This window comes from Macaca nemestrina, chromosome 7 (genome assembly GCF_043159975.1).
Source record: "Macaca nemestrina isolate mMacNem1 chromosome 7, mMacNem.hap1, whole genome shotgun sequence".
In the NCBI taxonomy this organism is placed as follows: Eukaryota; Metazoa; Chordata; class Mammalia; order Primates; family Cercopithecidae; genus Macaca; species Macaca nemestrina.
The window spans coordinates 140,544,807-140,571,496 of NC_092131.1; the positions used below are offsets into that span (position 1 = coordinate 140,544,807).

A 26,690-nucleotide genomic window follows, 5' to 3' on the forward strand; every position below is an offset into this window, starting at 1 on the left:
CTGGTCAGCCTTCAAATAGCAGGCTTAGAAGACAGCTTCAAAGACTCTTCATAGACAGGGTTACTCATTGCCCTCCTGCCATAGACTGTACCTTTGCTGTATCCCTTGTGATGACATATTATAATTTGTTTGCATACCCTCATTTTCTTCCAGGCTGTGAGCTCCTTGAAGAAGGAATATGTCTTTATTATTTTTCTAACCTCAATGCCTGGCACAATGTGTGAGGCATGGTTGATGCTCAGTTAAGCTGACTTCTCACTGAAAGCAGCTGAGTGCCAAATTACCAAATTATAGGGTTTCTTAGTGATAACGACGTAACTCACTTACTTTATTCTAAGTTGTCAAAACAGCCATATGTTTTAAAGCATCCAGTCATTATTCTGCCTAGAGAGGAATAAAGCAAATGGGAAACCCAAACGATGAGGAAAAGCATTTTGCATTTTGCATAAGGTGCAAATTAAAACACCTAGGTAAATAGTAAGAGAGACGCAGTGGGGGAATTTTAGTGTTAGTTCCTCAGGAAATATTTGCAGCTAATACTTTTAATTGATACTTTCCTGGAGCTGTGAATGTTCTACCGCGTGGCTGATTAGTTCTCATTTATTTTTACCTTTCAGCTGGCTTTATCTTTGTATAGATTATCTTCTCCGGTTCCATTTTAATTCCAGTTGCTCATGGTGTGCTACCAAAGGAAAGCAGCTCGGGGCCCGTTGGGATTTCATAGCCATTTGATTCAAAAATTTATTCTAGCGAAACCCCTTTAAACTGTGGTGCTTAAAACCTCATGGATAATCAAATGAGATGAAGAAATGATCCCCTCTGGGAAAACATACTTCAATTTGTAAAATATTTCCCTCAGATGTCTTAGGAGGAAAGGGAATGTTTTCTGAGAATCTCACTGGCAGTGTGATGCGCTTTGTGTTAGAGGCGACCCCCCTTGGAGTCTCTTCAAAGGCCGGGTCAGGACCAAGGCGTTTGAATACTCCTGGTTCCTGGAGCTGTACATGTTTCTGTCTGAGGTCCCTGCCCCCAAGAGAGTCCCTTCCTTGAGGAGTTGGCAAGAAGAGGGAAGCTAGAGGTTAAGAACCTTGCTTTTTCAGGTAAAAGCAGCTCATTTCTTCTTTAAGTGAATGCAGTAGAAGCTGACTTCAGTGAGGGAACCCTGGGGTGGCTAACCCTCCCCAGGCCACCTAAATTTAAAAAAATGTATATAATTGAGTACGACTATTGACCATTTCTTAATCCTATGTGGAGTGTAAATGATGCTTTTCCAGGAGGTTTTGCTGTTATTGATCTACGTTAAGCAACCTGAGTAAGAATAATGGACTTGCTGGGAAACAAAACTTCAACATCCGTCTCCTAGATCCCTCTTCCAATCAGTTTGCCATACCTAATCCCTTCTATAGGTTAACCATGAATCCCCCTGCTGGCTTTCTCAGTGGGTTGGAAATCCTGTTTCGTGAGCTCCACTGCACTTCATTCAAGGCCACATCTAAGGAGAGTCAGCCAATGGCCACTTAGGCAGAGGCGTGAACCACATATCCAGAGACACGGCTGAAGCTCCTTCTGCAGCTGCCTTTCAGGAGGCTGTGCCTGCCTCTCGGCACTGCTGTTTTTTGTTTGTTTCTTGTTTTTAAGTCATAGTTACTGAGGTGTGACTTACATAGAATGAATTTTTTTAATAGGTGAACAATTGTATGACTTTTGACAATGTAAACAGCCATGCTATTACTACTGCCGTCATGATCTAGAATATTTCTACCACTCCAAAAACTTCTCTTTTACCTCTTTGTAGTCAATCTCCTCCTCCACTCTCAGTCCCTGGCCATCACTGATCTATTCCTCTTCCAATACTTTTGCCACTTCCAGAATGTCATGTAAATGGAAGCACATGGTATTTAGACCTTTGAGTCTGGCTTCCTTTACTTAGAAAAATGCTGACATTTATGTTGTTGCATGTATCAGCAATTTGTTCCTTTTTATTGCTGAGTAGTATTTTATTGTATGGATGTTCCACAACTGGTTTATCCATTCACCAGTTGAAGGACATTTAGTTTGCTTCCAGTTTTTGGTGATTGAGACTAAAGTTGTTACATGCCTTTGCACATAGATTTTTATATAGGCATAAGTGTTCATTTCTCATAGGTAGATACCTAGGAGCATAATTGCTGGTCATGTGGTAAGTGTATTTAACTCTATATACAAACTGCCAACTGGTTTTTAAAGTGACCCCTTTGCATTTCCACCAGCAGTGTATGAGAGTCTCATTTGGTCTGCATCCTCACCAGCATTTGGTATTGTTCGTTAAATAAAAAATTAGGTCATTAGAGTAATAAATAGTGCTGTCTTGTCATGATTTTAATTTGCATACTGCCAAAGACTAGTGATGCTTACCATCTTTTCCTTTGCTTAGTTGCCATCCATAATTCTTGTGTGGTGAAGTGTCCATTCAAATCTTTTGCCTGTTTTTTAATTGGGTAATTTGTTTTCTTACTATTGAGTTTTGAGTCATCTTCGTAGATTGTAAATGTAAGTCCTGTATCAGATTGGTTTATTGCAAATATTTCTTCTTGGTCTGTGGCTTACTTTTTTTTTTTCTTCATTTTCCTAAAAGTGATTTTTGGAACAGCAGATTCTTAAACTTTGATCATTTCCAATTTGTTGATCTTTTACTTACAGTTCATGGCTAAATCTTAAATACACTTAGAAAAATATGGTAGAGTAAGGAATTCGATATTTTTGGAAGAAGAGGAGGAGAGAACATCTGGTACCTGAAGGCCTTACTTAGTTTTCTAAAACTTTCAATCACCTCCACTGTTAACATCTCCTAACCATTCTCTTTACTGTCCACATCTTTTTCTCGCCTTCTCTCTGTGCAGCTCTACTTCTGCCACTCTCCAGTTTGAGCCTTGCCGTGGCTGGCTGAGATCTGAGAGGAAGGAACTCTGCACTGTAACTTGACTGACACTTTCCCTCCACATTTTTAAGCCACATTGAATCTGCATCTTCTCCTCTAATGTGCCCCAATCTGAGAAAAGTGAGGTCTGGATTCCACACATATTTCTAAAGGAATAGCTTATTTATACCTGTTCCACATATATGCTGTGGGCATTTCCCCCATTGTTGCATTTGACGTATATCCCTCTGCCGAGATTTAAAAAAATCTTCCTAATCCCCTCGGCTTCTTTATCCAGTCTCCTTTACCATTACTCCATCTTAGTGTGAATCTCTGCTATAGCCTCATGACTTGTGTTACTATCCGTGAACACCCCATACTTCCTTGCCCCCTCTGCAGAGGCTGTTTCCCGTGCTTGGGATGGTTTTCCCTGCTTGCACCTTACCAGCCTGGCGAATATCACTCTTCCTTCAGGACCCAGTGAAGTCTTCCGTGTTCTGTTGGCCAGATCCTCACCCAAGTCCTTCCTGGTCTTCCTGTGTCCTCTATGTCCCCACTGCCCTTTGCACCACCTCTGAGAGCAGTTTTTATTCCGTGGTAATTACTGATCCGGAGACATTCTCACTCCCTCTAGACCATAGAGCCCTTGAGGACAGAAAATTTGTCAGATTTATCTTTGTGTCTCAAGTTTAGGGCAAACTCCCTGGCACTTTATAGGGGTTTAATGCATTTGTTAAATGAGAAATTTCACCATTGCCTTTTCTCTTACTGTTTCTTTCCCATGAAATACTTCCTGTATCTTTCTTCCGCCAACCCAAATCCCATCTGTCATTCCAGGTCTAGTTTGGAGTCAGACTCTCCCTTGAAGTCTTCCCTGCCCACTCCATATTTCACTCCACTTTCTTCTCAGCTCTTGAAAAGCTCTCAGTATCTGTGTCACTTAGTCTGTCTCTTAATCACGCACTGCACTGCCTCCCACTATTTCCTCTGTAGTTGTTCTGCTGTCGTAGCCTGGTTATAAGGTAATAGAGGACAGAAGCTTTACCCTAAGCTTCTTTATATACTAAAAGTATCTAGTATAATGTCACCTTTCCCCACTCCTGACCAATGCTTTCTCAAACCTCCAAAGTTGACTATTACCTTCTCGGCACCGTGTTGTATACTCTGCAAACTTCTGTTATACAACCCTAAAACTCCACTGAACCTAACAATGTATCCATCCATCTTCTCATTACCTGCCATGAACTTCTCCAGGGCAGAGACTAAGCATACGTTTTGAAGTCAATTGCAACCATCGAATTTCAGCTGCTCTACTTGCTAGTTGAAAGAAGTTTAATTAGTCAGGATAGTCAACGCAAGCTGCAGTAACAACCCCACCATCTCAGTACCTTGACACTCTAACGTTTATTTCCCTATTATGTCACAGTTAAACATGGGTCTGTATGGCACGGTGGGAGTTTCTGTTCCCCAAAGCCACCCAAAACTCAAGGTCCATCTATTCTGTGATACCCCTATCCTCAGCATAGATGATCATTACTAAATAGGAATAGCAAGCATGGAGGATAGTGCAGGGGATTTTCTTACCTGGCCTGGGAGTGGTATATGTCACCTCCACTCACATTCCACTGGCCAGAACTCAGTCACATGATCCAAATCTAACAGGAAGGGAACCTGGGAAACGTATTCTTCCTATCTGCCCCCCCAAAATAAAATAGGTTTATGTTACATAAAACAGTATCTACATAGGATTCTCCACGGAAGTGGAGGAAGTTCCCTAACCTCCTTAAGCTTCCTTATCCTCATTGGCAAAATAGAATTACATCAGCTAGGATTAGATTTTTGTTTTAATAAAAAGCCTATGGTTATGTTGCTTAAACAAGTTTAATTTTTTTTCCACACACAAAAGGATATTCAGGGTAGGTGGTCCAGCAATTATACAGTAGCTCCTCAAAATGATCAGGTACTCTGAATCCTTACAAGTCTCTGTTTAACCATGCCTAGGATAAAGTCATTATCCTCATGGTTCCAAATGGCAGTGAGGGCTCCAGCCATTAGAGTCATGTTCTAAGAAGCAGGAATGAGGAAGGAGGCATAGAAGATTATGAAGCTATATGAAGGCACAGAAACTCCACGGAAGATTCATATGATTATCTTGCTTCATTTAGTTATAAAGCCACAGTTACATGTAAGAGTATCTATGAAATACTTTTGACTAGGCAAAAATATATTCTTCTGGAAATTAAGTTTCTATTTCTAAAAGGAAGGGAGGAATGAATATTGAAATAGGAAGCTTACATTTTATGCATAAGGAATGAGGACATTTACTTACTGAATTGTTTTAAGGGTCAAATAAGATAATGTATAAAAATGGTGGCCAGTAAGTTGTTATTACCATTATAAGCACAGTTATTGTTATTTGCATGCCTAGGATGTACTTGATGAATATTTGAAATTAATAAAATATGTCAATAAGGAAGTATATTGGCCTGAATTTAATTGCTGTATTATTTCATTATGTGTAATCATTAAGTATTCATTACTTTAGATATTAAAGATTTCTGTTCTTCTAGAGAGGTCCTTAGTAGCTGGTATGTAGTGAGATGATTTTTTCATAGTATCTTGTTGAGCTCAAGGTCACTTGCATATATGGCAGTAGGGGAGTGGGTTTAAGAAAAAGAATGAGGGAGGGGAATGAGCAGGGGGCTACGATTTGGGAAACCTGGACTTTAGTTCTATCTCTATGTGCCATCTATAGAGCCTGGGAAAATTCTTTCCATCTCTGGAATTTTGACCCCTCAATTGTAAAATAGGCTCCCTTCCATGGTCACAAGGAATTATGTATATTATGGGTGTTCTTTGCTTTGTTTTCCTGTTAACCATAGTCTCTTATTTAAAAAAAAATAGAAGCTATGTTTGACTTGCTTCATAGATGTCCAATGCTATAACACATGTATTAAGGCTAGGACATAGGATCCCTGGGTCCTAACCCTGACTCCACCACCAGTAGGCTGTAGGAACTTGGGCAAGGCACCTGTCCTTTCTCTTTTTTAACTTTCTCAGCTCTAAAAGGAGGGACTGGTTTTAATGGTCTCTGAGAATGCTTCCAGCTCTAAATTTCTGACTTTAGATATATGGGCATATAGATATATGGGTATATGGTATAGATATATGGGTATATGATTAGGTATACGGGTATAGCAGCCCATTGCCCTCACCCCACCCCACCTTGTCACATTGATACTGTGATAAAAATGCTGGTGATTTTCTAATGACTGAAGTAATTGTCACTGGCCCTGTGTGCCTCTTAAAAGACAGTAAACTGGCCCTTTGACCCTGACCTGCTTGGTCAATGTCTGGACTCTGGGTTGTTTCTTCAACAGCCTGGGTCCTAGAACCACTTGCTCTGGCATGTTTCACATAGCATGTATTCCTGAATGTCTAATACCCCATTTCCTGACCCATGGAAGAGCTAAAAAATATAGACTTCAGAGCATATCAACTTGTTCAAATCCACTCTGCAGCTCTGGCCAAGTGTTTAACCTTTGCTTTGCAATTGTAAAATGGGTATTGTGATATATAATATAGAAGATTTGTGATGATGACTGAAAATATGAGTAGAACCCCTGGCACATATAAACCCTTCAGAAATAGGAAATTATTATGTCTATCATCACTATTCAGGGTCTCATTTGCCTCTCCAGAGCAGTGAAAATAAATTTAGGAATTATGGGCATTCGATCACCAGGAAAATGTGAGCAAGTCTCCAAGTTCCACTTCTTAAAACCTTAGCAGAGGGTGAGGTTGAGCAAGACCTTGAGGAGTAGAATGGGCAGGCCACAGACCCTCTGAGTCTTGGGCTGTGAAGGGTCATGAAACCGAATGAGACAGCACTGATAAAGTGTCTTGCCTTACGCTCATAAGTGTGCTCCCAGAGTAACAGGTGCCATGACTGTGCCCCAGGCGTGGTCAATCAATATTGTCTCTTTCCTTCCAAAAATCATTTCACAAGCTGAATGAAACAAACTTGAGAAACTTCACTGGTATATGCTTTCAGAGAGGTGTATCTCAAATCATCTTTATTTCACTATGAATTAGCCCAGTTAATGCCAATCTGTAAAGTCTGATAGAAATTTAACCAACAATAACAGCAATTACAGACATCCTAAAATATTCCTCCAAAAAGAAGGTAGAATACTGACTATTCCCACCAGCTGAATTGTTTGCTGTTGCGATTAATTGGGTAATTTATGAAATTTATTATTCCCTTCTGGCCAGCAGAGCTTTTCTATTGAGGAACGCAATAGATGTAATTTGGGTTTTAACACCAAAAATGGAGATGAAGCCGAAAGCTCATAAAATATTCTAAATCTCAAAAGGACTCCTGCTCAGCCCGAGTTAGGTTAGGTCATCCTGGGGATACGTGTCCCTGTATTAGCAAGAGATGAGGGAAGGGAGAATAACTGTGAGCAGATGCTGGCCTTCCCAAGGACCACCCCGGGTAGAGAGCATGGACATTATCTTTCAGATGCACAGGGGATGCTATACTGGAAGCTTATCTCTTCCAGTTGGCAGCCAAGAGCATAGCAGCCTGGAGGGGCAGCCCATCTGTCCCCTGTGCTCTGCACACTTGGAGGCATTTCTCCCCAAAGTAGAAAAAATTCGAAGCCCGTAAACAATCGGGACATCTGCCAGTGTTCTGGGGCAGTGGGACAAGCCATCCAGGAAATCCAAGTGATCTTTTTCTAAGGGCTATTTTGTATATTTCTGATGATTCAAGGGCAACTTAGGGAAGGCTCTCAAATCAGCACATTTTTGTGGCGCCCTACAGCTCATGAACATGTCCTAGGCTGCCTGGCACCATGGACGTTGGAAGCTCTGCAACAGTGGGAACCTTCCCTCTTGCCTCTTTTTCAGTGTGGGTCAGGTGCTCCAGATCACAGTGCCATCTGCTATCACCCAGGCTGGAGTACAGTGGCATAATCACAGCTCACTGCAGCCTCCACCTCCTGGGTTCAAGCAATCCTCGTGCCTCAGCCTCTGAATAGTTGGGACTATAGGCATGTGTCATCATGCCAGACTGTTTTTTTTTAAATTTTTTTTTTTATTTTTAGTAGACATGGGGTCTTGCTATGTTGCCTGGCCTAGTCTTAAACTCCTAGGCTCACGTAGTCTTCCTGCCTTGGTCTCCCAAAGTGCTGGGATTACAGGTGTGAGCTACCCTGTGCAACCATGAAGAGCTACTTGATTGACCTTCAGGAAAGCCAACTTGGGTGAAATCTTCAGTTATTAACAATGATTAGGTTTTAAGTTAAACTAGGCAGAGTTTCTTGCCCTTACTGGATGATGAGCTGCAGGTGCTATCCATATTCTATCTGACTTTGGGAGGGTCTGATGCATATCAGGTACTCAATATTATGTGATGACAGAAGGCTATCTCCAGCAGAAGGATAAAGTGGAAGACTATCTCCTTGTTTCTATCCTACCTGACTATTGCCAAAAATAGACTTTTCTGCTTTCTGTGGCACAATTGAGAGTCCATAGATAACTGGAGTGCCTGGGTGTGTCCTGTGAGGATGGTTAGGATGTACAGGTGCATGAGCTCTTTAATTATTCCTGTTATAGGTCTCTATGACTTCTAAAGGAATCAACATGTATGTGGGACAGCTTCTGGAATTGCAGGCATAATTCCTAGAAATTCATCAGCTGTGGACTGTAGACTGTACCAGGTGCTGATGGAAAACAAAGATGAACAGAGAGAATCTTTGCTCATAAGTTGCTTGCAGTCCAGAGTGGGAGGCAGTCACTTAAACAAGTGAGTAAAATGAAGTGCAAAAAAAGATCCAGTAGAGGTATCTCAGAGTGCCACAGAAGTGCCAAAGAGAGATTGGCAGGGGCAAGGAAAGCTTTTTAAAAGATGTGAAATGTGAACTGGTTTCTCAAAGATGAGTAGGAGTTTGCTACAAGAAAGAGAATGCCATTTTAGGCATCAGGACCAGCATATAAAAGTTCCCAGGAACACTCAAGGCCATGGCAGTTTGGAGAATAGAGAAACCTCCTTATTGTTGGGCATGGGGGGCAAGGGCTCTGGATAGAGCAAAGAGGTGGGCTCAGGCCATATGTTGGGGGGCTTGCTGTGCAACGATGAGACCTTGGACTTTATCTGATGCGATTTTTGTATTCATTCATTCACCCAATAAATATTTATTGAGAGCCTCTCAGGTACCAGGCACTGTGTTAAATACCAGAGCCTCACATGAGCAAAAAAATATTCTAGTGGGGTGACAGACAGACAGTGGGGAAGCCAACAAACAAAGGAAGAAGGAATAGTAGACTGTAATGAGTGCTACGAAGAAACTAAGTAGGGTTGTGAGAAAGAAATACTGGGACAATCTCTTTAGATTAAAAAAAAAAAAAAAAAAAAGACATGGGCCGGGCGTGGCGGCTCATGCCTGTAATCCCAACACTTTGGGAGGCCGAGGAGGGCGGATCACGAGGTCAGGTGATTGAGATCATGGTGAAACCCCGTCTCTACTAAAAATGCAAAAAATTAGCGGGGCATGGTATCGGGCGCCTGTAGTCCCAGCTACTCGGGAGGCTGAGGCAGGAGAATGGCGTGAACCCGGGAGGCGGAGCTTGCAGTGAGCCGGGATCGCGCCACTGCACTGCAGCCCGGGCGACAGAGCGAGACTCCGTCTCAAAAAAAAAGACGTGAAAGGCCGCCTTTAGGGAGTTAGGGTGACATTTAAACTGTGTCCTAAGTCATTCAACCAGAATAGATTGAAGGGAGAGAAGTTAGTAACAAGGGCAGTTAAGAGGCTGGTGCAGTTGATCAGGAAGGGCTTGGAGAAGAGGGGAGGAATATGCAAGATATTTCAGCAGGAAGTTTTACAGCTCTCAATGCACAAGGTGAAGGAGAGGGGTGTGTTGTGGTGACCTCTGTGTCATGCCTTGGGCAATGGGCTGAGATAGTAATGCCATTAGAAAGATAGTGGGCAGTCGAATAAGAAGGTCAGGAAAGGGCAGGAGTTTCGGAGATCACAGCACATAAATGGTAACAGATGCCCATCAGGTGAGGCCACGCTATGTATTGCACGATGTGGGATCTCCCTTTCGTCATCCCCACTTTGCTGATGGTGACATTGTGTTCCTAACAACAGTAACAATGGTGCTTCCATGTATCTGCAGCTACCAGCACCTTGGAGACTGGTAGGCAGATTACAATAGATTCTGTAGCCCCCCTTCTTCCCAGTTTGCTTCAGAGCTCTAGGCAGTGTTGCTAATGGAATGTCAAGCTGCAGGTCAGCATAGCATAGTGGAGGTAAGGGTGAACATATTATGAGTGGATCATTAGCTTCAGAGCCCACAGAACATTCACCCTAGGGAACACTGCTCTGCATGTTTGTATTTATATTCCTATAAATGTTATTCCTTAGTGGAGACTAGGACTCTCTCAGGCTGTTAGAGGTGGAAGGGTCTGGGGGGTTGCTCTGGTCCAGGATCCTGCTTTCTGAACTGATAAAGGTTAATGTTAGCAGCATCTAACAGATGAGGCACACCAAGGTCTAGAGAGTTCGAGAGCCATTTTCTCTGTTGGTCAGCTTAGACATTGCATGTGTGGACTGGGAACTGACTCTAGGCCCAGCACCTTTACCATGTTGCCATAGCCTCAAATTGGAGGGAGAATTTGAGGGAGGCAGCAATAGACTCCAGGCCGGCATAGGGATCATGGTGGATGCTGCCATGCTTCCTAAAGTGAACCAGAGTCCTGCAGGGCCTCAAATGGCAGGGGTCTTTGAGAGTATCTGGAACAGCTCCACAAGTGTACAGACAGGACAACTGACGTCCTGAGACAGGACTTTCCCAAGTTCACATAGCCGACAACAGAGAACATGGATGGAGGTGTGCCTTCTCCGCACAATGGTTCTCCCCTCGGCTGCACAGCAGAGTCTCCTGGGAGCTTTCCAAACTTGACCTCACTCAGAGGTTCTGGTTTAGTTGGTCTTGGGCAGAACCCAGGCATAGTTTAACCAGGGTTAAGAACCACTGTCTATTCCAGTGACTACCTCAAGACATACAACCCACTCTCCCTTACAATATATGTCAAAATGTTGACAGATTTCGTCTTGAGTTTGTGGAGTCCCCACTTATCAAGATGCGCCACACAGTTGCAGATTCACTGAGTTTACTGTTTGATTCTGGGGACTGGGACAATTTCCAAAGGCCATCAACAATAATAAAAGTAGGTATCTGTGAACTAGGAGAAAGAACTAAAAAAAAGATACAGGTATCAAGCAGTGTTGAAACCATGAATTTCTCATTAAAGAAGAGCCCCAAAGTCACCTCTTTCCCTTAAATATCGTATAGCCTCGTTGACATTTGCCACCTTTGAAATAAGGCTCATGAATCCCAACCTCCCTCCTTTGCAGAGCTTTTAGGAGATACAAACAGGACAAGGACTCCCTCAGGATTTTACAGTTCCCTTCAGGAAGCATCAATGATTTAACCCACGTCTGCCAGTCCTGCATGCTTCTCCTCTACCTGCTTACAGCCAGCATCTTCTTGAGGTTACCTTTTCAGTCAGCTCTCTGCAATCGGCCACTGGCAAATATTAGTTCTCTGTAGTTCCTAAGGAAATTTCTCCCTGGCCCTGCAAAGACTCCCCCACACTCACCCACATCTCCAGCGTTTCCTTTTTGTCATCTCATGCTGTGCCATTAACACTTTGGTCTCTTTCTGTTCGCTAGGGGAAAGATTCCCTCTCTTTCGGCTCTGGAGTCTTTGCACACACTGCCATCTCAGCCTGAAAAGCACTCAGCACTCTTCTAATTTGTCATTTATTTGTATGATTATTTAATTAATATATGCTGCCTCACATTATATTGTAAGAGTTTGGAGGGCAGGTACTAGAACTCTTTGTTTACCAGTGTATCTCTGGTGCCTAGTACAGTGCCTGGCACATAGCAGATGGCCAATACATATTTATTGAATTGATGACTAAATAAATGAATGAATGAGTCACAACTTGTTATGGAAATTTAATGGAATAGTATGTATGAAAGCACTTTGTGACCTATGAAATTATCACAGTTTTGATTGGGCTGCCTTGTTAGGTTGCTTGTTCCTTGCTGAGAAAACACTGTAGAGACATACTGGCTGGGACCAGGCATTAGATGTGTTAGGCATAAAAGATTCTGATTACCAGAAGGTTGTCACTTCCATCTGGGCCTGTCCCATCCTTGTTTACATCAACACAGACTCATTTAAAGGAAGGAAATAGATGCCAGAAATGGGTAATTTCTGTCCTCAGCTGTAGGATCCTCAGTTGGTTTGCTGAGATGGTTTCAGAAGTGAATTTAACATTCTTGCACACCATCAAGTACCAGGAATTCTCCATACAGTCATGCACTATATAATGACACCTTGGTCAATGGCAGACTGCATACACAACAGTGGTCCCCTAAGATAGTGGAGCTACAAATTCCTGTCACTTCGTGATATCTTGATGATCCTGACCCTGTGGAGGCCCAGGCTAAAGAGGGCATTTCTGTCTTAATTTTTAACAAAACACTTCATAGGGTAAAAAATGTTAAAAACAGAGAACAGCTTATAGAATAAGGATATATAAGGAAATATTTTTGTGTAGGTGTTTTAAGCTGTGTTATTACAAAAGAGTCAAAAAGCTAAAAATTAAAAGTTTATGAAGTAAAAATGTTACAGTCAACGAAGGTTAATTTACTATTGAAGAAAACGTATTTTTATAAATTTAGTGTAACCTAAGTGTACAGTGTTTGTAAAGGTCACGGTAGTGTACAGTTATGTTCTAGGCCTTCACATTCACTCACCCCTCGCTCATTCACACAGAGCAACTTCCAGTCCTGCAAGCTCCATTCATGGTAAATGCCCTGTACCGGTGTACCATGTTTGATCTCTTATACTCTGTTTTTTACTGCATCTTTTCTATGTTTAGATGTGTTTAAATATATACATGCTCACCATTGTGTTACAATTGCCTATAGTATTCAGTACAGTAACTTGCTGTACAGGTTAGTAGCCTCGGAGCAATAGGCTATACCGTACACCCTAGGTATATAGTAGACTACACTATCTAGGCTCGTGTAAGTGCACTATGATGTTCACACAACAACATCGCCTAATGACCACTTCTCATGACATATACCTGTCATTAAGTAACACATGACTGTATTGCCATTTAGTTAATCTTTGTAGCAATTTGGAAGGCAGACATTATCCAACCTTATGGAAAATGGAGGGAGAATAAAAAAATTTGCTCAAGGTCTAAAATGTAACAGTTAATAAGTTGGTGGTGTAGAATGCAAACCAGAGCATGTCTGTGATCTTTCTACTGCATGTGCTGGCTGTCCAACTGGCCAGCGCACAAGCAGACCTTGATAGAAGAAACCCAAATCTTGGCCTATTAACAGATAGGAAATCTGAACCACAGAGGTTCAAGTAATTTCCTCCCAGAGTAATAGTAAAAGATTACAGTGCATTTGGGGGGCTTGAACCCAGATCTTGACTATCCCAGCCTAATGATATTTAAATTATGCTTGTCTGACATAAAAATATATTGCAACTTGCTAAAAAATGTACTGCCTGCTGGAAAGTGCTGTCAGTTGCTTCCATTTTCGTCTTTCTCCTCATCTTGTTCTACTTCACGTTACTCTGAAAGATACTGCAGAGCCCCATTAAGCATTTTTTTGACATCTGTTACTTTTAAAAATCTTACTTGTATTTTTTATTAACTATTTTTATTGAAAAAGTAATACACGCATGGTAGAAAATTCCAGACAGTACAATAGGGCATATGAGAAAATATACGTCTCTCTCTTGCTCACAGATGCCCTCCCACTATTACCACGTTCTTGGACATCTTTCTGGAAATAGTCTACATAGATGCAAATATGTTTCTATACATATGTGTATGTGTGTGTATATATATATGTGTGTATATATATGCATATATATATGCATATATAGTTATGCATATATCTTCTAATGGCCAAAAATAATTCTATGTTTTGCAGAAGTGATAATGTGTATCATCAAACATTTCTCTCTAATCCTACCCAAATTCTTATTTCAAACTCTTAATTGCCTTCTATTTATTTATATGGTTGGGATTCGTTATTGGAGGTACAAGGAACTTGGCAGCACCCAGGCATTTGGCAAGAACCCTTCCTTTTCTTATAGTAGTAATTAAAAGCCTGTTCCAAAATGAAATGAATCTGGTAGTTCAAATGAGTAGATATTTGTTAAGCTAATAGAAGTGCCCTGGTGTGGTCCAAGCAGCAAGGAAAGCAGAGAATCAGGGGCTTGGCTGTTCCATCAGCAACATGATCCTCAATAAGTCACTTCATCTCTTTGAGATTCAGTTTCCCTACCAAAAAGCTCAAAAAGCCAGGCTAGGCACTTTGCCAGGTTCCTTCCTTCCTACTCTGCCACTTTATGACTCTTGGAATTCTGGTGAAGAAAATGCCAGGCTGGAAATAGAGAACCAGAGAATTTTCCACATAGTAGTCTTTAATTCTCTTGATCAAGTATTTCTATTTCTGCCGGGCGCGGTGGCTCAAGCCTGTAATCCCAGCACTTTGGGAGGCCGAGACGGGTGGATCACGAGGTCAGGAGATCGAGACCATGCTGGCTAACAGGGTGAAACCCCGTCTCTACTAAAAAATACAAAAAACTAGCCGGGCGAGGTGGCGGGCGCCTGTAGTCCCAGCTACTCGGGAGGCTGAGGCAGGAGAATGGCGTAAACCCGGGAGGCGGAGCTTGCAGTGAGCTGAGATCCGGCCACTGCACTCCAGCCTGGGCGGCAGAGCCAGACTCTGTCTCAAAAAAAAAAAAAAGAAAAAAAAAAGTATTTCTATTTCTTTTGAGTATGTAGTGGGATGACACTCCCACTTCTTTGGATGTCAGCCATAGCCATGTGACTCACTGGTGGTCCATGAAATGTAAGTGGACACGATATGCTTCACTCTCAGGCAGAAGCTTTAACAGCCAGCACGTGATTCGCCATGTTCTTTTTCTGTCTCAGCATTTGGGGACAGAGAGAGATGGAGCCTCCTTCAGTCTGGGTCTCTAAGTGAGGACAGAACAGCAGTTGGCCCACAATGAGCCTATAGTATGAGCAAGAAACAAACCATTGTCATTCAAGGCAATGAAATTTGGGGATGGTTTGTTATTGATGTTCACTCTAGCATAGGTTTACCAATATACACACATGTAATTTTATTTTATTGTGCTTTACTTTTGTATAAGTGTTCCCTAGAGGGACAAAACTAATAGAATATATATGAGTTTATTAAGTATTAACTTATAACTTACATGATCACAAGGTCCCAAAATAGGCTGTCTGCAAGCTTTAGGAGCAAGGAGAGCCACTCCAAGTCTCAAAACTGAAGAACTTGGAGTCCGACGTTGGAGGGCAGGAAGCATCCAGCATGGGAGAAAGATGTAGGCTGGGAGGCTAGGCCCGTCTCTCTCCTTTTCACATTTTTCTGCCTGCCTTATGTTTGCTGCCAGCTGATTAGATTGTGCCCACCAGATTAACGGTGAGTCTGCCTTCCCCAGCCCACTGACACAAATAATAATCTCCTTTGGCAATACCCTCACAGACACACCCAGGATGAATACTTTGCATCCTTCAATCAAGTTGACAGTATTAACCACCATAACTTTATTGCACTTCGAAGATACTGCACTTGCTGTACATTGAAGGTTTGTGGTGACCATGCATTGAACAAGTCTAATGGTGCCATTTTTCCATCAGCAAGTTCTCACTTTGTATCTGTCACACACTGGTAACTGTCACAATATTTCAAACTTTTTTATTATGTTTGTTATGCTGATCTGTGATCGGTGATCTTGGATGTTATTATTGTAATTGTTTTGAGGCACCATGAACAGTACTCATATAAGACAACAAGTCAATAAGCTGATAAGGCATTTTATCAATAAAAGTGTTTTTTTGTTTTGTTTTGTTGTTGTTGTTGTTGTTTTGAGACAGAGTCTCGCTTTGTCGCCCAGGCTAGAGTGCAGTGGCGCGATCTCGGCTCACTGCAACCTCCGCCTCCCGGGTTCAAGCGATTCTCCTGCCTCAGCCTCCTGAGTAGCTGGGATTACAGGCGCTTGCCACTACACTCAGCTAATTTTTTTTTTTTTTTTTGTATTTTTAGTAGAGATGGGGTTTCACCATGTTGGCCAGGCTGGTCTCGAACTCCTGATCTCGTGATTCACCTTGGCCTCCTAAAGTGCTGGGATTACAGGCGTGAGCCACTGTGCCCAGCCTAATCAAGAAAAGTTTTGTGTTCTGACTGCTCCACCAACTAGCCATTCCCATGTGTCTCTCCCTCAGCCCTCCCTATTTCATGAAACACAATGTTGAAATTAGGCCAGTGTTAAAACTCTACAATTGCCTGTAAGTGTTGAAGTAAAAGGAAGAGTCATATGTCTCTCATTGTAAGTTAAAAGTGAAAAATGATTAAGATTAGTGAAGAAGGCATGCCAAAAACCAACACAGACCAAAAGGTAGGCCTCTTGCACCAGTTAGCCAAGTTGTGAATGTAAAGGAAAAGTTATTGAAGGAAATTAAAAGTGCTACTACAGGCCAGGAGCGGTGGCTCATGTCACCAGCACTTTGGGAGGCCAAGACAGGCAGATAGCCTGAGGTCAGGAGTTCAAGACCAGTCTGGCCAACATGGTGAAACCCGATCTCTACTAAAAAAAAAAAAAAAAAAAAAAAAAATTAGGAGGACATGGTGGCGTGTACCTGTAATCCCAGCTACTTGGGAGGCTGAGGCAGGAGAATTTCTTCCTGGGCGACAGAGCAAGACTCCATCTCAAAAAAAAAAAAAGTGCCACTATAGTAAACCCACCAAAGAAAAGAAAGCAAAATAGGCTTTTGCTGATATGGAGAAATTTTGAGTATTCTGGATAGAAGATCAAACCAGCCACAGCATTCCCTTAAGCCAAAGCCTAACCCAGAGCAAAACCCGAACTCATTTAAATTCCACAAAGGCTGAGAGAGATGGGGAAGATGCAGAAGAAAAGTCTGAAGCTAGTGGAGGTTGGTTCATGAGGTTTAAGGAAAGATGCCATCTCTAGAACATAAAAGTGCAAGGTGAAGCAGCAAGTGCTGATGTAGAAGCTGCAGCAGTTATCCAGAAGGTCTAGCTAACATCATAGATGAAGGCAGCTACACTAAACAACAGATTTTCAGTGTAGACAAAGCAGCCTTCTATTGGAAGAATTTGCCATTTAGGACTTTCATAGCCAGAGAGGACAAGTCAATGCCTGGCTTCAAAGCATCAAAGAACAAGCTAACTCTCTTGTTAGGCGCTAATGCAGCTGGTGACTTTAAGTTGAAACCAATGTTCGTTTACCATCCTGAAAAATCCTAGTGCCCTTAAGGATTATGTTAAATCTACTTTGCCTGTGCCCTAGAAATAGAACAACAAAGCCTTGAAGGCAGCACATGTGTTTACTGCACGGTTTTACTGACAGCGGACCTGGCTCCCCAAGAGTTCTGATGGAGATGTACCAGGAGATTCATGATTTTTAAAGACTAACACAACATCCATTCTGCAGCCCATGGATCAAGGAGTCACTCTGACTTTCAAATTTTATTATTTAAGACATACATTTTGTAAGGCTATAACTGCCATAGATAGTGATTCCTTTGATGAACCTGGGCAAAGCACACTGAAAGAGTTCTGGAAAGGATTCATTCACCATTCTAGATGCCATTTAAGAACATTCGTGATTCGTGGAAGGAGGTCAAAATACCAACATTAACAGGTATTTGAAAGACATCTATTCCTTTTTTCAAATCTTCTGAAAGATTCTAACCCTCATGAATGATTTTGAGTGGTTCAAGACGTCAGAGGAGAAAGTAACTGCAGATGTGGTGGAACTAGCAAGAGAACTAGAATTAGAAGTAGAGCCTGAAGATATGACTGAATTGCTGCAATCTCATGATATAATTTAAACAGATGAGGAGTTGCTTCTTAGGGATGGGCAAATAAAGTGCTTTCTTGAGATGGAATCTACGCTTGGTGAAGATGCTGTGAACATTGTTGAGATGACAACAAAGGATTTAGAATATCACAAACTTAGCTGATAAAGCAGTGGTGATGTTTGAGAGGATTGACTCCAATTTTGAAAGAAGTACTACTGTGGATAAAATGCTATCAAGCAGCATCATGTGCTACAGAGAAATCTTTCATGATAAGAAGAGTCAACTGATGCAAGAAACTTCACTGTTGCCTTATTCTAAGAAATTGCCACATCCATCCCAACCTGCAGTACGGTCACCTTGATTCATTAGCAGCCACTAATATCAAGGCAATACCTTCCACCAGCAAAAAGGTTACGACTCTCTGAAGGCTCAGATGATCGTTAGCAGTTTGTTTTTGGCAATAAAGTATTTTAAAATAAGGTGTGTATACTGTTTTTTAAAGACATAATGCTATTGCTCACATGATACACTACAGCATGATGTAAACATAACTCTTATATGCACTAGGAAAATCCAAAAAATTGTGACTTGCTTTATTGTGGTGGTCTGGAACTCAATATCTCCGAGGTATGCCTGTATCATGGGAATGCCAGAAGTGTTTCTGAAAAGTCAGAAACTTTGGAACAATGACAAGAATCTCCCAGTATGCATTTAGCTCATTTTGCTCTCATGAAGGATTTTTCAGTGATCTTCCTGTTCGTTTTTAATTCTTAGTGGAATTTGTAGTTGTCTTTTTCCTGCTCTTTCCTATCATCTTTCTTCTTTTTTTATTCTTCTCTGTTCCCTTTTAATATGTTTCCTAAGCTTTTGACCTGTTTCCCTATTTTATATTCCATCTTCTGAGAGCTCACTCTCTCCTCTCCCATTCCCTCCTGTGCCTCTTTTCCCTACAAAGCCTTTTCTTGACACTTATCCCCTGACAATTGCTTCCCCGGGTCTGCCTTTCAGCTTTATAAAGCCCCATGTGGTCTCTACTTTCAGTCTCTTTCATGCATCTTTCTTCTTTCTTTTGGATCCTGTCTAATCTGCTTTGTCTGAATTCTCTAATCAAACTGACAAACACCTCCTCAAATACCTTTTGAGCCATCCTCATCCTCCCTGACCTACCTAGTGCCCCTGATATGGCAGATGACACTTTCTTTCTTCTTTGATAACTGTCAATTTGAGTAATCTTTCATTTCTGAGTTTTTTTTTTCTCCAAATTATGGAGATTCACTTTTAGTTCAATTCAGCAGACATTTCTCAAGTCTCTACCAAGAATGGGTCACTGTGCCGGCAGTGAGAAACCCCAAGGCTATCTGGCAGTCAGAAATAGGGTCGAGGGGTAATATACCATGTGAGCACTAGAATTATTCCTGGAAAAAGTAAGTCAGACCCTTGAGAGTTGTGAGAACAATCTGCCAATATAGATCCAGCTCCAATTTACATGTACCAGGCAATTAGCAAGTGTCAGGTCAAAGGACAAGCAGAGCTAAGTGAGCACATACCTGAATCAGAGTTGTGGTCAGGAGTCAAGATCAGAAACTTATGGAAGCAGATGTGTTAGGAAATGAGACTTGGAAGAGGAGCTGGGGGATTGTATAACCAAATTCTGATGGTCAGTGTTCTTCTGGAGATCCCATTAAAGAGCAAGGAGGCATCTTCAAGGTCCTGCTGTAGTCTGATTTGCCACCTGGCGACTGACACAACTTACAAACCAACAGGAGAGGTGAACATACATGCAACTTACCCCAATCCAAAATGAACTGAGATCCCTGCCACATGAGAGCTAGAAACAGTTTGCCATTCCTTGCACTAATGCAAGGGAAGCCTTCCTTCTGACTGGGGCAGGTGGTCAAGTGAAGAAGGCTCCATGGAGGAGATCTGAGTTGGCCTCACCCACAAAATGACAGCAATAATCCCTATCACGCAGGTTATGGTGAGGAGTAACAGAGTAAGGACATGTCAGGTGGAGGGTGGGGTACATGGAGCTTGGCACTTATTTGTGGAATTTCATCAGCTATAGAACAGCTGTAGAGGAGGGACAAGGAATGAGTCCCTTGGTTTTTCTCTTTGAAACCCTGACTTTTTTCTTTGAGATTCAGCTCATCCTAGATGGTAGCCTTAGGCAAGACACTCCTGAGGTAGGCTGTAATCTGGAAACAAAGGGGGCCAATTTTGAAAGTGGCTAAGAGTCTGGAGTCAGACCACCTGGGTTCAATGTTAACTTGCCATTCACTAACTAGGTGAGCCCAGAAAGTTGCCTTATCTGCCTAATCCTTCATTTTTTTCATCTGTAGAATGAGAACGATTATGTTCTTATAGTGAAGATTGAATGACATGATGCTTAGCATAGTCCTAGCACAAGGGAAGTGTTCGACAAATTACTTCTGATTATAACTAAATGTATTCAGCAACAGAGCTAAGTCAAGAGGACAGAAGCCACTTTATGTATTTCAAACAAAAGGATGGAACACAGGGAATCGGGAGCTTTCAGAAGCTTTGTAAGGACCAGCTGGATATGTTGAAGCAAGGGGTCAGTCACTGGCTTTCAGCTTTACCACCATAGCTGTGATTCTGAGAATCGGGAAGCTATCACCACCTCCCAGGGGTCAAGAAACTGCAGAAAACCACCACAGGCGGTGTTCACAGGTGGCCCTGTAACTCCTGCCAGTCAGAGGAACATGGATGCGACTGATAACATGCGGCTAAAGCCATGTGTTCAGCAGCACTGCCTGAGGAAGAATGGCTTCCACTTCTAACACTCACATGAGTACATCTTGCAGGGAGGACTGCAACCGTATCAGGAACCCTGCTGGCACAGGAGTCTGAACAATGCGGTTCCCAGCCATCATTCCCCTGAGACACTGGGAGGGCATAAGGGGGTGGTAAAGAAGCAGCTGTCAACAAGTGATACCCAGCACTCAGAGGATGTGCCTGGATCAGAAATTCTAACAATGGGCTGAAAGGTATCATTCTATTTCCCTCCACACCCCCAGGGGACTGTGGCTCTCTTCCTTTGAGCTTTAGTGGAACTTGAATCTGAGCCTCCAACTGATTGGAGGTCCTTACCTGTCTGCTCTGGGGTCTCTGACTGAACTCAGGGAATGTCCACTACCACATTCAGTGTCCCTCCCTGCCACAGCAAGGTCAGTTTCTTTGTGTCATCTATGCCAAATGCATTTACAATGTTTTGGATCCAGCTACACAAACTTTGGACTGGAAGGGAGACAGTTTTAGCTCTCAGAATGCTTTAGCAACATATGATTCTCCTCCACAAAGTGCCTCCCATATGTCTGGGCAGATTTCCCATGCTTATCTTTCCTGTGAAGCAGTTTAAGTTGACCGAGAGGCAGGAGCATGGTGTTCCTGCCTTAAACCAGCCACCCTTTGGCTGTGGGACCCTGAGCAAGCTGCCTTCCATTTGGGGGCCTTGATTGTTGCAAGCACAAAATTTGGGTGTTAAGTTAAATGGTCTCTGGGCTCTCTTCCAGGCCTGATAATGCATTGTAACTGGAGGCAGTGGGGTGTCATGGTTAGAGCATAGGGTGGCACACAGTCAGGGCTAAGGAAACCTCTGGTATGATTATTATCTTCACTCACTCTGTTGCTGCCTAAATCCCCATCCTTCCACTTGGTAAGGACCCTTGGGTCAGAGTCCACAAGAAAAACAACCTTACCTAGAGTCTACCTTGCCACCATCGGCACCCAGCTCAGGCACTGCCCATACACATAGATATCTTTGTGCTGAGGGCTGGGGTATGAAGGCAAGGCTGGGCAGAACCATTAGGTTCTGCGTTAGGACGGAGACATGTCATGGCTCATTTTTGCCTTTGCGGCCCTCTTTGTTTGTAAGAGGCTTGTTGTCTGAAGGCAGCTAAATTTAGCCATATTTTGTCAGCTAGAATGTACGCCCTGAAGAGAAGGCTAGCAAATCTCAGCCATGTCACACTTTATTAGTCATGCGAGCACTTAAAAGCATGCTAGAAGAGCCACTTATTGGGATTGGTGGTAACAGTGCTGAGAAATGCTGCACTGACTTTTTTAGGATTTACCTCAAGAAGCAGGATGGAGGGAAAGCATGAAATCTCCTAAACAATGAGTGTTTTTTTTTTTTTTTTAAACTTTCTTGCAAAATTGACAAATGAGATATTCAAATGAGGAGAGAATGTATGGAGTGGGATAGTATTCGTGTGGCCTCTTTCTCTGACATGCCATCTAAACCCACCCTCCCACCAACACTTCCATTTGAATTCAGAAATACAGTTTAGTTGCTGGTACCAGGTTAACTATTTAAGATAGAGGGAGGGAGATAAACTAATCTTTGTTGAGTATCTACTTTGATATAGGTGCTTTATGTTCATTTCTTTTCATTTTAAAAATGATGCAATAAGGTGAGTGGTGTGACTTTCATTTATTAAACAAGAAACTAAAACTCAGCAAGGTGAATAACAAGAGCCTGGTTGTAAATCCAGTTTGCCTAAATTTTAAGGCCATGTTCTTTCCACAGCAAGGGTCAGGGTAAGGACAATGAGGAATTCAACTTAACGATGACTGAGATGGACCCCTCTCTGCCTTGATATTAGCTTCCTTTTTCAGTGTGCATGGCTCTGTCAGTGCTGTGTAATTTCAGCCTGCAAGGCTCAAGGGTCAGGATATGTGTTCTAGCAAAAGCTGCACATCTCCAGCTCTCAAGTGGCTCCATGGGGTTTGGCCCAGGTTGGTTTGGCAGTTGCTGAACAAAATCTCCCATCTGTAAAAAGAGACATGTGTCTGCTCTTCCATAAGGCCCACAAAATGAAAAGGCAAACCCCACTGCTATCCAGGGGAAAAAGGAACTCTCCACAGCTTTTGTTCATCTGTGATTCTATGGCAGGTTGACAATTTCAACCCTTTCCTTAACAAACCCTTCCTGTAAAATTTCTGGAGTTTCTAAATAAAGATAAATGCTTAATTCAATACAAGATGCCTCCAAACATCCTACAAAGAACAATCGCTTCTGTGTCCCGACCCCACCACATCTCCCCTTTTCTGGGAATTCAAGGCTCAGTAAAAACACCAGTCTGGATTGTCTGAGGCCTTTTCTGTCATCTAGAAAAGCATAATGGGATTCATGACCCTCTGTGAATGGCATCGCAGAATGTTAGTGATAGGAAGAGCAATGGAGATACAAAAATCAAGTCCATGGAAGTGAAGTGATCCATGCAAGGTTTGACTGCTAATCAGTGACAGAACCTGCTATACACCCAGGCCTTCTGATTTGAAGGTCAACAGGTAACAGCATGGTAAAATTGAAGGAAGCCTCTACCCTTAACTCCACCTCTTTACAACCTACATGACCTTAGGAAACTCTCAACCTCTCTGAGTCTCCACTTCTTTATCCAAAACAGGGTAGAGAGGATTAGTGATAATCAGGCATCCAGCTACATACCTGTCATGTAGTAGATGCTCAATAAGTGGTAGCTAGTATTAGTAAGGAGTAAAATCATTGAGGGATGTAGGAGTTCAGGGAAGGAAGAAGATGAGCTTACTGGAGGAGTAAGGAAAGACTGCTTAAAGAAGGGCAATGACTGGCTGGGCACAGTGGCTCACACCTGTAATCCCAGCACTTGGGAGGCCCAGGCGGGCAGATCATCTGGGGTCAGGAGTTCGAGACCAGCCTGACCAACATGGAGAGACCCCCATCTCTACTAAGAATACAAAAAATTAGTCAGGCGTGGTGGTTCATGCCTGTAATCCCAGCTACTCAGGAAGGCTGAGGCAGGAGAATCACTTGAACCCGGGAGGTGGAGGTTGTGGTGAGCCGAGATTGCGCCATTGCACTCCAGCCTGGGCAACAAGAGCAAAAGTTGGTCTCAAAAAAAAAAAAAAAAAAAAAAAAAAAGGAGGGGGGGGCACCAATGATTTAGGACTTGAAGACCGGAGGATATTTGGATGGGAAGTAAGAACAGGTAGAACATTCTTGATTAGGGCAATGAAGTAAGGAAAAGCTTGTAGGCAAAAAAAAAAAGCTAAGGGCCAATTTAAGAACAATGAGTAAGTTGTTTGACTGCAGTAATAGGGTCAGGAAAATAAGTTCCTCAAGATCAAACTGCAAAGATTACATTGGGGGAGACCTGAATATCATGCTAAGGAAGCTGGATCTGTGGATACTTGGGAACCTTTGAAGGAAGGGCTTTGACCAGAGGAATTAGTGAATACAGCAAATCAATCTGGTAATGACACGGTGGGGGTGAACTGGAATAGGGAGCAGCTGGAAGTTAGAAGAATAGTGGAAAAGTTCCTAGAGCAGGTCAGGCAGGAGAAGAAGAATGCAAAGGAAAGTTGTGGCAGCTGAAATGAGTAGGAAAAGATGAGTGTGAAGGATATTTTAAAGGAAAAGTTGGCAGGAAGAATCTACTATTGTAGGAAAGAGAATTTAATTAGCTTTGTAAAGTGGAGAGGGAATATTCATGGCTTGTTGGGTTGAGCACTATATTTTAAAGAAAAGGTGTCTCAATCCACACATCTAAGAGAAAAGGAGCATGATAAATGATTAAGCCAAAATGACTAAAAGACTTTAAGAAATGATAAAATGAACTCAAATGAAGATTAAATGTTCAAGATCCGCAAGTCTTGGCTCAAACATAACTCCTTAGGGTTAACTTTCAATATGCATCTTGGTGATTCTTCAAAGTCTTTTCACTAATGGCAGACCTAGTTGCTGAAAAATAATGGTTGCATATTAAATTGGTAGCATATATAGCCTTTGCTCTCCTTTCCCTGATTTCTACAGGGAGGCTCATGGAGTCTAAATGAGGCTTCCTTAATGATTTTTTTTCTAACTTAATAGTAATGCTCAGGGCTACCTTTCTCAAACAGCGTTTAACAAAATGCTGGACCCTTGAGCTGTTCCTTAAGGAAGGGTCTAGGTTGTCTCCTATCAGTCACAGGCCAGAAAGGTGATGGAAACCTACCAGTCACTTGAACAGAAAGAATTTAATATAAAGGTATAAAATCTGTTAACCAAGCAACCGAAGAGGCAGAAGAACACCAAGTTATCACAGAGGTAGCAAATGCAGGAAGGAGTGATCACCCCTAGGGCTAGTATTCCTAAATATACTAGCTGGTGTCCATAGGGCTGATTCTATTAAATCCTATAAGCTTGTGGGAAAGCACCACAGAGCTGAAGCTTAGATCTCTGAGAAGGGGGTGCCACTTGTTGGGTGCTAGACTCTGAGCTCAAAAGAAGAGAGGCACCGAGGGTCTAGGATCCAGACCTCTGAAGAGGGGATGCCAGTCAGCTGGTGCTGGCACCTCTTATGCAAGAGGCTGGTTCTGTAAGTATTGGGAAGGAAACTATTCAGCTGGGGCTACAGAAGTACTTGCTGCTGCCAATGGGAAGCGCTGCTAGGAAACAGGCCGGAAACAAACAGGAAGTCCCTCCTCCAATTCTCCCCGTCCCCATCCACGAGCACCCCCTAGTGACTGAGTTTAACAGGGAATCTGGCGGACTGAAATGAGGTTTGCTGAGTTGAGTGGGGGTGGCGTGTAGAGCTGAGACAAAACAGTTTAATAATGGGGCACATGCCACTTGCTGTATCATCCTCTTGGACAGTCACTGTGTATATTAAAGGCCCTGAGCAGTTCTAGAGAAAAATGAGTTTGTGTAACTGGGCATTCCTCACTGTGTGCCAGGAGTCTTCCCATTCCCCACCCCTTTCCCCAATATAATGAAATGCAAATGTAAAATTGAATGGGCTGGATCTATACATAGTGACATACAGACCAATTATGAATTACTTTACTTTTATATGGAAAACAAATACATGTTTATATAAAAAGAAAGGCCAGAGGCTAGACACCAAACCGTAAACAGTGGTTATCATCTGCCAGGGCGGATATTTGTTATGGGGTTCTGTTCACTTTCTACCTCACTTCTCTCTAGTTAGGATTTTTCAACATGAATGTATATTGTTACATAATCAGAAAAAAAGATCAGTTTTGGGAGGGGGAAGGAAAGAATCACCTAGAACCAATAGTCGTCAGAATGCCGTCAGGGTCCCTGTTAAAATGTGGCACCCAAACCTAACAGAATATTTTTGAAGAGAGGAGAAAAAGAAGGTAAGCAGCATCTACTCAACACCTACTACATGCCAAGCTATTGAGAATGTGACATAAATTATCCCATTTAGTCTCAGCAATCCAATTATTCCCATTTTTTTCCAGACAAGGAACAAGGCTCAGAAGTGTATGTATTTTGCTCAAGACCTAAAAAAGGGGAGGAGTTACTGCACGCCTATTACACTGCACTGCGACATTATCTGTCTTGTAGATATGTCTTATACTTCTTATGTATCATGTGTTATTTCTCCCTGATAATGTGGGGATTTTTTATGTCTAAGGATCTCTATCTTGGTTTTCTAATATATGTTACTCCTTTTAAGGAATAGTATGGTCTGAATTATATCCGCCTCCAAAATTCTTAGGATCACTCCAATCCCCAGGGTCTCACAAGGTATTTGTAGATAGAGCCTTTCAAGAGGTGACTAAGTTAGAATGAGGCCTTTTAGGGGGGACTGTAATCCAATCTGATTGGTGTCCTCAAAAGGTGAGGACATTTGAACACAGGCTGAGGGGTGACCATGTGAGGACACAGAGAGAAGGTGGTCAACTGTTTGCAAGCCAAGGAGAGGGGCCTCAGAATAAACCAAACCTGCTGACACCTTGATCTTGAACTTCCAGCCTCCAGAACTGTGAGAAACTAAGTTTCTGTTGCTTAAGCCACCGGGTCCGTGG

The 26,690-nt window shown here is 42.4% G+C and overlaps 1 long non-coding RNA gene across 2 annotated transcripts in view; it reads right to left on the bottom strand.

Annotated features, from left to right (window-relative positions):
• Positions 1-22,589: 22,589 nt before the first annotated feature.
• LOC105489257 (uncharacterized) overlaps positions 22,590-26,690 on the bottom strand; it is a 100,098-nt gene continuing 95,997 nt past the window's right edge. For both annotated transcript variants that reach the window (XR_011626467.1, XR_011626465.1), the window contains one exon: positions 22,590-22,665. This is a non-coding gene — a long non-coding RNA (uncharacterized lncRNA). The remainder of the gene's footprint in view (positions 22,666-26,690) is intronic.